Source organism: Haliotis cracherodii, unplaced genomic scaffold (assembly GCF_022045235.1).
Source record: "Haliotis cracherodii isolate W230 unplaced genomic scaffold, xgHalCrac1.p SCAF_17, whole genome shotgun sequence".
NCBI lineage: Eukaryota > Metazoa > Mollusca > Gastropoda > Lepetellida > Haliotidae > Haliotis > Haliotis cracherodii.
The window spans coordinates 25,210,278-25,224,348 of NW_027266272.1; the positions used below are offsets into that span (position 1 = coordinate 25,210,278).

Genomic DNA, 14,071 nt, shown 5'->3' on the forward strand with positions numbered 1-14,071 from the left:
CTCTCTGTGGAGATTCCAGGGCAGAGTAGGTCCCCTGTACTCCATGCTTCTCTGTGGAGATTCCAGGGCAGAGTAGGTCACCAGTTCCCCATGCTTGTCTCTATGGAGATTCCAGGGCAGAGTAGGTCACCAGTACCCCATGCTTGTCTCTCTGTGGAGATTCCAGGGCAGAGTAGGTCACCAGTTCCCCATGCTTGTCTCTCTGTGGAGATTCCAGGGTAGAGTAGGTCCCCTGTACTCCATGCTTCTCTGTGGAGATTCCAGGGCAGAGTAGGTTCCCAGTATCTCATGCTTGTCTCTCTGTGGAGATTCCAGGGCAGAGTAGGTCACCAGTTCCCCATGCTTGTCTCTCTGTTGAGATTCCAGGGCAGAGTAGGTCACCAGTTCCCCATGCTTGCCTCTGTGGAGATTCCAGGGCAGAGTAGGTTCCCAGTATCTCATGCTTGTCTCTCTGTAGAGATTCCAGGGCAGAGTAGGTTCCCAGTTTCCCATGCTTGTCTCTGTGGAGATTCCAGGGCAGAGTAGGTCACCAGTTCCCATGCTTGTCTCTCTCTGGAGATTCCAGGGCAGAGTAGGTCATCAGTACCCAATGCTTGTCTCTCTGTGGAGATTCCAGGGCAGAGTAGGTCCCCTGTACCCCACGCTTGTCTCCCTGGGGAGATTCCAGGGCAGAGTAGGTCCCCTGTACCCCATGCTTGTCTCCCTGTGGAGATTCCAGGGCAAAGTAGGTCCCCTGTACCCCATGCTTGTCTCTCTGTGGGGATTTTGGATCAGAATAGATTATCAGTTCCCAGTTCTTGCTACCCTGTGGGGATTCCAGATAAGAATAGTTTCCCAGTGCCCCGTGCTTGTCTCTCCTTGGGTTTTTGGGTTTTTGGGAGTTAAACACATTCTTTTAATCATCTTAAAGTTTTATTTGAATCTGTAGGTGAAAAACAATTTTAAAATCTTCAATCTTTAAGGTCAGCGAATCTGTAATCCAAGCAAAATATAATGTAAGGCCAAATTGTGAAATTAGAGACACAATGCAGGAGTTGCGTTAAATTTACTTCATTGGTTACCATGGTTACCGTGGTTACGATTACACTTTCCCTCCAGTTTTTATTTGATTTTTTATGCATTCCTCTTGAGGAAATATTCTCATGACAACTTGCAAATGGGAAGTAATTTTGATAATGTTTGTGGAGGCGATTAGTGACTTGGGAAACAATTTGGTTTATCATGATGAGAAATGAAAGGAAGTCTGTTGAGGCTAGATATGAGTCCGAGCCTACATCCTATCTCCATTACCACCTCCACTGTGGCTAGTGTGGAGCTCGTAACTCACACAGCAATTGTCCCATAAAACGGCTGATAGGGAAACAGACATTTTACCTCGGTGAGATACGCTGGCTGGTTTGGCTGTTTGCAGCAAGGGACATACTGTTGATGCAGAACAATGCATTTGATGCTGCAGCCTGAAGGGAGATCGAAGTGCTATTGTTGTAGCGGACTATACGGACTGATTCAAATTGCTGGGATTGAGGGAAAAGGATGTTGGGGTGGGCGGTACGAATTGCGATACATAATTCGCTGCAATTTTGGCTCAATTCTTATATTTCAAAGGAAATAAACACTTTTAAAAAGGCTTGAAACTTCCTGAATATCTTGTCTCATATTTCTAAATATTTATGTCTCATTTCAATCAATACCCATTTTGCCAAAAATGTTCCATGTGTGAAATGATACAGGATTAAAATATGATTTAATACATGATTAAAATATGAACTGACACAGCTGAATGTGTGTCGCATATCGTATCGTCTGAGAATGTCATAGATGCAGCGATATGTTGGTGAATTGTGGCATCCCCAGTGGAAATGGAGGGGTGGGATTGTGGAATTGATGGGGTCGGGATTGAGGAGTGGGAATTGAGAGGGAGGTGGAGGTGGTGATGGTGAGGGTGTGATGGACGAGTGTTCGCGTGGGTGTGGTGGGTACAATTGAGAGGGTGGGTATTGAGGGGGTGGAGATAAGGTTTGTTTGTTGGTTGGTTGGTTGTTTAACGCCGCACTCAGCAATATTCCAGCTATATGACGGCGGTCTGTAAATAATCGAGTCTGGACCAGACAATCCAGTGATTAATATCATGAGCATCGTCCCACCCAATTGGGATCGATGGCATGCATCAACCAAGTCAGCGAGTCTGACCACCCGATCCCGTTAGTCGCCTTTTACGACAAGCATAGTCACCTTTTACGGCAAGCATGGGTTGCTGAAGACCTATTCTACACCGGAATCTTCACGGGTCAGTCTTCGAGTCGGTGGAGATAAGGGATTGAAGGGATGGAGCCTTGAGAAGATGGGCATTGATGGAGTGGAGGAAAGGTTTGGATGGGTACTCAAATAATGAAAAGAGGTTTCAGACATGACATGTGGGAGTTTGTATGGCTATGAGGGGTTAGTGGATGTGTTAGGGTTGAAAGAAAGACGTAGATTTAAAAAGGGAGAGAAGAGGGATGAAGAAGGACATCGATAAGGCCAAGGATTCAGAGAGGTTGATGATCGGAGATTCGGGATAAAGGTCCGGACTTTGATGGAGTTTAAAGATGTGAGAGCGGGTAAAGAAGTTGAAACACAGTTGCAAGAACGATTAAATCGGAACAAAGGATAGATGGTTTGGTCGGCATTGGAAAGCTGAGATGGCTAGAATTATGGTTTGAGGTGTTATGAGTGGTTAGAGAGTGGAAGAGGCTTCAGGGAGTTTATGAAAATAAGGGAGAATTGAACAGGAAATGAATGAAGGAGATTAATGTTATTTAGAGAATTGTAGTCTTTGTGTTTTGGAGAACAGCAGGGACTTTGGTGAGGGAGTGGGTTTTGATGACTTTGACTGATAGATAGATTGGATGAGTTGAGAGTGGCAGGGGTTGGGCAGTTGGTGTTGTTTGGAGAATTGGACAGGTTTAAAGAGCTGTATTTAGTGGTTAGAAAGTGGGTAGGGGCGTTAGAGTATGTAGAGTTGGAAGAGGTTGGAGGGGTTTTGAGGCTTGTATTGGGTTTGAAAAGCGGGTGGGGCTTCGGATAGTGTGTGTGTGTGTGTGTGTGTGTGTGTGTGTGTGTGTGTGTGTGTGTGTGTGTGTGTGTGTGTGTGAGACTTCTCTGTGTGTGTGTGTGTGTGTGTGTGTGTGTGTGAAAGACTTCTGGATCTCAGTGTGTGTGTGTGTGTGTGTGTGTGTGTGTGTGTGTGTGTGTGTGTGTGTGTGTGTGTGAGTGAGTGAGTGAGTGAGACTTCTGGATCTCTGTGTGTGTGTGTGTGTGTTTGTGTGTGTGTGTGAAACCAATCAGAATGTGCATATGATTTCAAGTTCTTCGTCAAAGAATCCCTCTGAAATAATTTTTGATTTTACATATGTCTTGCATCTAAAAATATACCAAAGACAGTTAAATGTGTTCAATCATACTTTATAATTCTGCACATCCCGATGTGCTTTAAATTGCATCTGAAATACATATAATATATGGGGAAATGTATGTGAACCATTACGCAACGAGTTGACAATTATTAAGACAGAACCCGGTCGCAAAAATGGCCATGAGAGGGGTACGAGTCGCTATTCGGCTTGTCCCGGAATAACACGAGCTGGTCTCGAATGAGACTTCTGGGTGTGTGTGACTTCTGGTGGGGTGGAAAGTGGGTTGGGTTGCTAATCTTTCTTCATTAAGGTGGTTCTTGAGTGATTTAAAGCAAGCACAGCAATATTTGTTACTGAGATGAATTGAAAACGAGTTAAAGAACTTTTTTTGCCTAGTCACTCTTCTGGCTTCTGTGCAGAGTAGCATCCCTTTGTTTTTCCAGGATCCTATCAGAATGAGTTTGTATCCCTGATTGTCTGTGATTATGTTTCTAGGTTTGTCAGGACCATGACCGTGCTCATCTGTTTCACCTTGGTCTTTTTGCGTAATACTCATTAAGGGAGGGACCGTTTTTAGCAATATTCCAGCAATATCACAACGGGAACACCAAAAAGTGCCTTCACACATTGTACTCTTGTGGGGAAGCAAACACAGGTCTTTGGTGTGACGAGCAAATGCTTTAACCACTAGGCTACCCAACCTCCCCCATAAAGGAAAACTGGACACAGGTCAGTTTGTTGGTCAAGTACATTTGATTCCTGTCATTCAAGCCAATTTGGGGGGCACGGGTGACCCAGTCATCTAAGGCGCCGTGATTCGCTGTGCAGAGTTGCGTCCCTTGGGCACGCCAGAAACCAATTTTTGTGGGTTCGAATCCTGGTTTGCCCCAATTATGTTTCTAGGTTTGTCAGCACCATACCCCTGCTCGTGGGTTTCACCGAAATGGTAAACGTCTGAGACCTGCATCACTTCGGGCTTTCCTCCCACATTAAGCTGACACGCTGCGATATGACTGGAATACTGTTAAAAGCGGCATTAAACCCAACTCACTCACTCACGCAAGCCAATTTGATCATCTGCAATGTATGTGTGCAATGTACCAGCTGTGTATGGGAATTCCTGTATTCAATTATTTTTTGCGTTAAACAATATTGATCAAATTTAGTTATTGATTGTTATGTGATGTGATATGCTTCATGCCGGCGATCATTAAACAGCTGTTTAACACTGTTTTCCTTGCAACAGGTGAGAGACGAAATTCACTGGGTGCTCAAGTGGTGATCATTGCACGTACGTGTTTGACATGGCCAGCTGACTTTAATGTACAGGTAGGTCAATGCTTCGAATTCCTTGCTTATTTCAGGGTAGCCAACAGACATGCCAAAATATATTCGTTATTAGATTTTTGATCCAGTCTGCCTCACAAGCAAACGCCCCGCTTCATATTACATTACTGTTACCAAATACATGCACCTTTTGTAAAATGTGGATGTAGATCTAATACGTGAGTTATTGTTGCCCTCATGTCTGGGTCTGTCTTCCTACGCAGTTTGTGATACCTGTTTCATGTTTTAATTGGCCTTGGGGCACAGGTGGCCCTTGTCTGTTCTGCAGAACCTGAAACAAATATATCCAATACAGCCCTTGCAAGTCTATAATAGTGGGCAAGTCTATATTACTGCAGTATCAGGAAATGAAGACAGTTTCTGACTCCTTTTTATTACATTTTATTAAGACAATTTAACTACTTTATTTTTCTGTAACATATATTCATTTCAGAGACTAGATGCTAGTCTAAGGCGGCAAAGTCATAAAGCACCATAATTTGCTGTGCAGAGTTGTGTCCCTTTGGCAGTGTTTGAACTTAAAAATACCAGTCTGCCATCAGGTCCCTCAGTCTTTAGAAGCTCAGGCCCTGACTAAATTCTTCAGGCTCTTATTTAAAAAGGGACGGTCGGGTAGCTTAGTGGTTAAAGCGTTCACTCGTCACGCCGAAGACCCCGGTTCGATTCCCGACATGGGTACAATGTGTGAAGCCCATTTCTGGTGACCCCCACTGTAATATTGCTGGAATATTGCTAAAAGCGGCGTAAAACCATACTCACTCACTCAATCACTTATTTAAAAAACTGCAGCTTATGGTGACAAATATATTGACATGTAAATTTACTGCCTGCCATAAGGACCCACACAAGGTTCAAATGACGGGCCAGACAAGAGATGTACCTGACACGGACCTACGGCCAGCTGCTTATTTCGAACACTGCCCATGGGCACGCCAGAAACCTGTGACCAGGGGTTTGAATCCCGGTTCACACTGATTATGTTTCTAGCTTTGTCAACACCAACCCATGCTTGTAGGTTTCACCAAAGTTGTAAGACCTGTCCTATTTAGGCTTTCCTATCTCATCTTTCAAAAATCTTTCTCAAAATTCTTTGGCGGTCGGGTAGCCTAGTGGTTAAAGCGTTCGCTCGTCACGCTGAAGACCCAGGTTTGATTCCCGACATGGGTACAATGTGTGAAGCCCATTTCTGGTGTCCCCCGCAGTGATATTGCTGGAATGTTGCTAAAAGCGGCGTAAAACCAATCTCATTCACTCACTCACTCACTCACTCAAAGTTCTTTTTTCAACAATAGTCAATCACTCACTTTTTCCCCTGTATGGAGCAAGCTTATCTGTCAGACAGCAAAAAATATCACTGACAGGACCATGAAATGATTTTAATAAATTTCAATGGGGAAAGATTTGCAAAAAGCATTGGTCCTGTAGTTGCAATTATCTTCGAGGGCGTTTGAACATCTCCAAAAGATTCTTTGTTTTATAGGATCATTTTAAAATTCTGCTTTTTTACAAGCCGTCTCCTGTGTTCTGCTGTCTGACATGTTTATCCCTCGGCTTAAAATCTGCATTAGCATATGAAGTCTCTTATTCCCTGTATAATACTAAAGTGAATTGAGTCTTCTGGGCAGTGACCTAAAAAATATTGAAAAATCAGCATGATATCCGTTGGCGTTCCTCTGGTGTTATGTATATGTTTTATTGGGCTTTTTATGTATGATCGCCTTACAAGCACTCACATTTAAACCATTAGGCAGATTTGCCATTTTTAATCACAAAAGTCCTGTTGTTCTTAAACCATGGTGTTATATTTCATAGTTTTAGAAATTTAATTAATTGAATTGCTGAATTTTGTTCAAGTTTCAATTTCTCCCAGTTGTTATGTTTATAAGTATATTTCATATTGATGTGTTTATTAGGCAAAGAGTTATGCAGGCTTATGGGAGTTAATGGCTATTTCAATTTACATCAAAATCTTCGCTTCTGGTGGATAACTATTTCTTAGAATTGAATGGATGTCGTACTCGTGACAGGAACTTGAGAATATTGGAGAATGTGTTTCCGTGGTGTTTCCGTGGTGTGTCCGTGTTGTTTCCATGGTGTTTCCGTGGTGTTTCCATGGTGTTTCCGTGGTGTTTCCATGGTGTTTCCGTGGTGTTTCCATGGTGTTTCCGTGGTGTTTCCATGGTGTTTCCATGGTGATTCCGTGGTGTTTCCATGGTGTTTCTATGATGTTTCATTGGCTAACCAAGAAATTCCTTTTTGTGTTTGTTTGTATAAACCTACCAAATTTTGGCTGTGCCCACTAGCAGACTTCTGCTTCCTTATTGGCTGAGAATATAGAGTGGGCGGGGCTTGTGCTGCATTATTGTGCTGAACAATTTAACATCGTTGTCTTCAATATTGTGTGTTAATGATTACATAAGCAGTCTGTGAAGTTTTCATTGTTGACAATTATTTCTAAGAATTGTGTCGATGGAGTTGTGAATATAAAAAAACTCACTTTTAAGGAATTCAAAACACTATAGTGTGTTTCCGCAATATAGTTAATATTGTCACATGATGAATCTGAGGAATTTGACCACGTGTTTTGACATGAATTTTCATGTCGCCTTGCTAAAATACCAGTGTGTGCCCCCGCGCAACAGTTTGAATAAAATGCTTTCATAAGTGATTTAAGCAATATTCAACACATGTCAGAATCAAATGTTGAGATGCTTTTGTGTTCATTGTTTCCAAAGCGTATTTAGTAGACAAGGCTGGGAACCCGTGATAGCATATCATTTTACTGTGTCTAAAACGTAGTGCTTCCTTATTTCAATGTTATATTTTGTTTGAAATGTATCTCCGATATGTCACTGATGAGGTTGGCGCATGCCGTTATGAACTTCTATTTGTAGTACTTTTTCGATGTCATGAAGCGATGTTCAATTTCAAGGTTTAGTCATATTTAACAGTACAAATCCAAGCAGAGTAATTTTTTAGGCTGATTTTGAGCTTCATCACTGTGTTTTTAAAATAGTGCATCTTGCATGCGCGGCTGTACTACTAGTGTCAGTGCATGTGTACCTAAACTTCACGTACGTATTGGCCTAGCCAAAACGTCAAAGCAAAAAACAGCATCATGCCATGGCATTCTTAACGGTATGCTTTTTTACATGAAATCACGCTTTTTAATCCCACTGATTACACCCACGCTTCAATTAGGGTTGGCATCTGTGTGCACACCGTTCTCTTCATTTGTTCCTCCATATTAGCAAATAATATTGAAATCAATTATTAATATAAGGCTTGAGTATGATTTATTGGAGACAGCCTGGACTTACTGGTAAACACAGAAAAATACCACCGACGTCATCAAATCTGAATTATTTCTATTTCCAGTTTTGACATGTCTTCCCATGCTGTCAGTAACAGTATTAAAAATAGGAAATTCAAGTTATAAATGCCATGTTTTTATGTAAAGTTGTGAAACTTTTGATTTAATTCAATTTTAAAGGTGTGTGGAAATATGACAAATGTTATGTATTACCCTCAAGTGTTTGAAATAATTTTTCATCAGTACTTGCCAGCCAGGCTAGCTGGCTAGCTGAGTAGCCTGATTTTGTACACTACTGAATACAAGGAGAAACCTGATAGAGAGAGAAAATATATTTCAGGTTTCAGCAAGGTCAGAACTTAGTCAATACCAAACATGTATCTGTCACTTGAAGTTTTATTTGTTGGTTTGTTTGTTGTTTAACGCAGGACTCAGCAGTATTCCAACTACATGACGGTGGTCTGTAAATAATCTAATCAGGACCAGACAATCCAGTGATTGACATCATGAGCAATGAACTATGCAATAGGGGTACGATTTGTTTGTTGTTAAATGCCAGACTCAGCAGTATTCCAGCTATATGACGGTGGTCTGTAAATAATCTAATCTGGATCAGACAATCCAATGATTGACATCATGAGAATCGATCTATGCAATAGGGGTACGATAACATGCTTCAACAAAGTCAGCAAGCCTGACCACCTGATCCCGTTGGTCGCCTTTTACGACAAGCATAGTCGCTGGTACCCAGGGACGGGTAATAGGGGGTTGGGTACCTGGGTAGTAAATTTGGACTAGTCCCAGCCCTTTTAAATACATTTTGCCAGGGTTGCAGTCAAACAATTCCCAATGGACATTTTGTGCCGGTCTCTTGAGACCAACAGCAGGTACCTGGGTAGGGTAGGGTAATAGGGGGTTGGGTACCTGGGTAGTAAAGCTCGACTCGTCCCAGCCCCAGTGGAAGGTTGTTGGTCCGAGACCCCGGTTCGATTCCCGATATGGGTACAATGTGTGAAGCCCATTTCTGGTGTCCCCCTCCGTGATATTGCTGGAATATTGCTAAAAGTGGCGTAAAACCATACTCACTCACACAGTATGCGAGCACTAGGAGACTTCAGTCCAGACTAGTACAAGCAGCCATACACATACATGTGCATGCATGTCGCTATGTCATAATCTTTAACACGACCTTAAACCCCAGTTTACCTCGCCTCACCCACCTAATGTCGATATTAATCTCAGAAGATGCCTCGGCCAATTTCGTGCTTAGTGCTGTCTGTTGAAGGCATCTGAAGATGTACTTCAAAATCTCAGTGATCTATATGTTAATTCATAGCAAGTAAGTAACCCTCCTTGTCCTAATGCATTGATGTGAGGAATCATTCATGTATTCTTGAAGATAATTTGACTGAATTCTGACAAATTGCGTACGTCTTTGGAATATTAATGATGCTTTCAGGAAAGAAAATTGTACCTCACAGACTTTCACTGCTGCTTCTGAAGCATCATGACACATTATGGAGAACTTGTTATCGATAAAAAATTCAAGTCTTCATGTTCAATCAAAATGCCAATCAAAGATATATATTCATAGACACACTGCTTAATAGATGTTTAAAGTTGTGTTAGACATGCAAGAAAAAAATGTATGAGTGAGTGAGTATGGATTTACATTGCTTTTAGCAATATTCCAGCAATATCACGGCGGGGGACACCAGAAATGGGCTTCACACATTGTACCCATGTGGGGAATCGAACCCAGGGCTTCGGCGTGACGAGCGAATGCTTTGACAACGAGGCCACTCCAATGCCCCGAAAATTGTAAACAGGTTAAAGTTAATATCCTTTACAATGGAGTCTTACGTGCCAAACTCTTCAAAAGTTCTGACACGTGGCCAATGTGGTTTTCATTCCATTGCAAATTTAAATCAATTGTAACTAACACAAACGCTCCTTCACACAAAACATTCACAATTTGATGACCTGCCAAGACACAAACTGATCTTGACAATCAAAAATTAATAAAAAATCATCTTTTTTAACAGCAAATTATGATTGGCAGTGTCACAGGTGAAATAAAACCCATTAATGTTTACTGCCAACTCAACCTCTCGATGCAGCTCCTCAATCCTCAAAAGGCAATTAAGAAGGTGTTGAAGTACAGTACTTTTTGCCAACTGTTGGCATGGAATGTTTGTGATTGGCTGATTTGTTGGTCCCTTGGGGGCAGCACGTGTCGTTGATAGAGAGGCTGGTCTCTTTAAACATGCTTTTCTGGTGGGGAAAATTTGATTGTCGTGTGTGCATATCACCTCGACGGCTATTGATTATTGGAAATGGACGTTTGATGGGAATGTTATTCCACATTGAAGTAAACACTTGATGTATTGGTAGTTTCCTAATTCTGATTGGATAGGAGAGAATGTCACATGACGTTTGTGTGTCCACCTCACCCGTGGGAGTTTACTCAGCGAGTTAGAATACTACCCTGTTACTTCACCTCAGCAGATTAATCTTGCTTGATGTTTGCTTTGGATTATTGCTTTCCATCTGTTTGTCAGTAAAATGTATTGACTTGTAATTGTTTGAAGTTGAAAAACTAATTTTGAATTTACTTCGTTTAACGTTTATAAAGATTTTACTGTGCTAGCCCTCTGAGATACCATGCTGCAGTTTAACATGAATACCCCACTCAGACACAGTATACTGACTCCGAGTTGACCAGTCCTTGTTTTAGCCCCTTAATCCTGAGCGCAAGGTAGGGAAACAACAAGTACCATCATCTAACGGGGGATTGAACCCAGGTGTTCTTAAACAGAGTTGTGTTCCTTAGGTGTGTCAGGATCTGCTGCCATGGGTTTGATAATGATCCTTTGCTTGTCAGCGCTTTACATTTGTGGTTTCCCCAAAGTAGTGAATGTCACCAACCTGAATCAAATTGGCTTAGCTTCCACATTAGGCTGAGATATGAAACAGGATTCAAAGCAGCATTAAACCCAAGTCAGACACCAATTTCACTGTAAAAGAACTTCAGCAAACAGAACACAGTCCATCCTGTCTCTGTTACTTTAATTAGGAAACTGTATGAATGATCGATGAAATTATCAGTCACAGGTGTCATGGACTGGCAACCGCGTCCGTGGTCTGGTGGTAGAGCGTCAGCACGGAGAGCGGAAGATACGGGGGTTCAGTCCCCAGCTGTGTCGTACCAAAAGATGTTAAAACATGGTATTTGTTGTTACTAGGGCTGGGACGGGTAACTCGGGTACTCGGACTGAGTGGGTCCTGAGTAGGACCCGGGTACCCACATGACTACCTGGACCCGTGGTTAGTCACGTGACATACTGTTTAATGACATTAACAATCAAACTCAATGGTTACACTACGAGTATAGCTAATGTTCACATTTCTTTCTCACTATGCAGGCATTCGTTCTGACTTTTATAAGTTTGAGTAAGGATAAAGTGTCTATCAACTGCAGATTAAACATGATCAGATCGTTTTATACGTATATCTGAATAGTTTTTGCCAGGGCTGCGGTAAAACAATTTCACTTTCGGACATTTTGTACCCAACTTTTGAGACCTATAGCGGGTATCCGGGTAGGGCCGGGAAATAGGGTGGCGGGTACCCGGGTAGTAAATTTGGACTTGTCCCAGCCCTAGTTGTTGCTCAGCAATAAGGGGCTAAAACAAGGATTGGTTGGTTTGGAGAGAGCGAGAGTTACCTATGGAGATTAACATCAATGGGGAAGTTTGTCATAACTTGTATTGACCATAACAAACTTTCAAGGTGTAGGTATTTAAGGATCAAACCTATTACCAGATATACCGTACAGATTGTACAGCACTTTTTGGCCACTGCCTGTTAGTAAAAAATGTCCACACTTTCTGTGCGAAACACAAAGTGAATCAGATTAGATTCAGGAACGGGATGATTAAAAATTCCATGAGGACCTTGCCCTTTCTCAATCCCTGCTTTTATGGCTTTTCGCACTCTAATGGAAATATGTGTATGGCGTAAGAGTATATTATTTCTGGTTTTTTTCACACAAATATTAAGATGGAGAAGCACTGATGATGACCCAATCTAATTCAAGAAATTGTGAAAGTCTTAGCTATATTTGAAGCTGATTGAAGGCAGACTTGCATGCACAAGAGGGAATTTAACCTTTGAAGGTCATTTGACAGTTTTTTTACACAACTATGTATTCATGAAGTCGATGAAATGGCCTTCTAGAAACAATGACCATTTTGTGTATAACCTTGTTTTGAATTTTAATTCAGTTCACAGATTTGAGAGTCAAGAATGACTACTAAGCTGGAGCCTCTTTTCCATGCAATTTGGGGAAGTTTTCTTTTATTCAGAAAATATAGATTTTAAAATCGGTAGCAGTTTCATGGTGTCTTAGAAACTGAAGGAGTTGTGGGTTTCGCTGAGAGGAGAAATCGTTTTTCAATAAAATCCACCGGTTTTCTTATATTAGAATCTGTGACCTTTCAAGACACGCCACATCAAGGACTATCACTTGAAAATAGATTTGACTAGGTATGTATTGGTAGACAGGACATTGATTTGAGGCAAATTTGATTTGTCTGAGCCGATGAGCGCAATAAAGTTTCAAGTGTGGCTCAAGTGAGTCTTCTTCAAATTTATTTAGAAAAATCATTGCACTTGTGGTACAAAGCACCTGTTGAAAGGAACGGGTACGATCCCTCACCGCGAGAGGGATGCAGACAGACGTGGCAGACATGGCCGAAAATTTGTCACCCTGGTGTGAGACCGCGGCAGGATTCTTGCATCGCCTTTTGTCCGAGCAAGCGAGATTGTATTGATTGCCAGCCATTAGCAGGGACATCTTCAGACAAAACATTGTGTATGTGAGAAAATCTTTAATTTGTGTGTGATTTCGACGAGGATTTCAGTCAGATAATTCTGGCATTGGCACCTATCTTGTGAGACTCCTGAGAATTGAACCCTAATCCTGATCCTGTGCCGCAGTCGAGCGATGGTGACATTAATCTGCTACTTTACAGTGAAAGTGTTCTTGTGGCTGATAGGAGACCAACAGTTTGTGGTTGGATTTTACACTGGTTTTGTGCAGTGATTTCTCCTGTTGGAAGTCTGTGTAGATCAACTGTGATTGCCTGGAAATATGATGTGAGTAACAACATTTGTTGTCATTATATCATGCTGTTCTCTCAGAATGGGACGTGTGTTGTGGTTGTAGGGTGCAGTGAGGTTCTGATGTTGAAAATGCTGAGGTGCTTTTCTCTCTGCAGGTTGTTTTGAATTGGTTTGGATGTGTGGGATGAGGATGGATGTGGGATGTGGATGAGGATGGATGTGGGATGTGGATGAGGATGGATGTTGGATGTGGATGAGGATGGATGTTGGATGTGGATGAGGATGGATGTTGGATGTGGATGAGGATGGATGTGGGGTGGGATGAGGATGGATGTGGGATGTGGATGAGGATGGATGTGGGATGTGGATGAGGATGGATGTTGGATGTGGATGAGGATGGATGTGGGGTGGGATGTGGATGAGGATGGATGTGGGGTGGGATGAGGATGGATGTGGGATGTGGATGAGGATGGATGTTGGATGTGGATGAGGATGGATGTTGGATGTGGATGAGGATGGATGTAGGGTGGGATGAGGATGAGGATGGATGTGGGATGTGGATGAGGATGGATGTGGGGTGTGGATGAGGATGAGGATGGATGTGGGATATGGGATGTGGATGAGGATGGATGTGGGGTGTGGATGAGGATGAGGATGGATGTGGGGTGGGATGTGGATGAGGATGGATGTGGGATGTGGATGAGGATGGATGTGGGGTGTGGATGAGGATGAGGATGGATGTGGGATATGGGATGTGGATGAGGATGGATCTGGGGTGGGATGAGGATGAGGATGGATGTGGGATGTGGATGAGGATGGATGTTGGATGTGGATGAGGATGTGGGGTGGGATGAGGATGGATGTGGGATGTGGATGAGGATGGATGTGG

The 14,071-nt window shown here is 42.4% G+C and overlaps 1 protein-coding gene across 3 annotated transcripts in view; it reads left to right on the top strand.

Moving 5' to 3' along the window:
- LOC139465005 (polypeptide N-acetylgalactosaminyltransferase 5-like) overlaps positions 1–14,071 on the top strand; it is a 359,393-nt gene that overhangs the window by 53,884 nt on the left and 291,438 nt on the right. For all 3 annotated transcript variants that reach the window (XM_071246666.1, XM_071246665.1, XM_071246668.1), the window contains exon 2: positions 4,642–4,724. The gene's annotated coding sequence lies outside the window, so the exon portion shown is untranslated. The remainder of the gene's footprint in view (positions 1–4,641; positions 4,725–14,071) is intronic.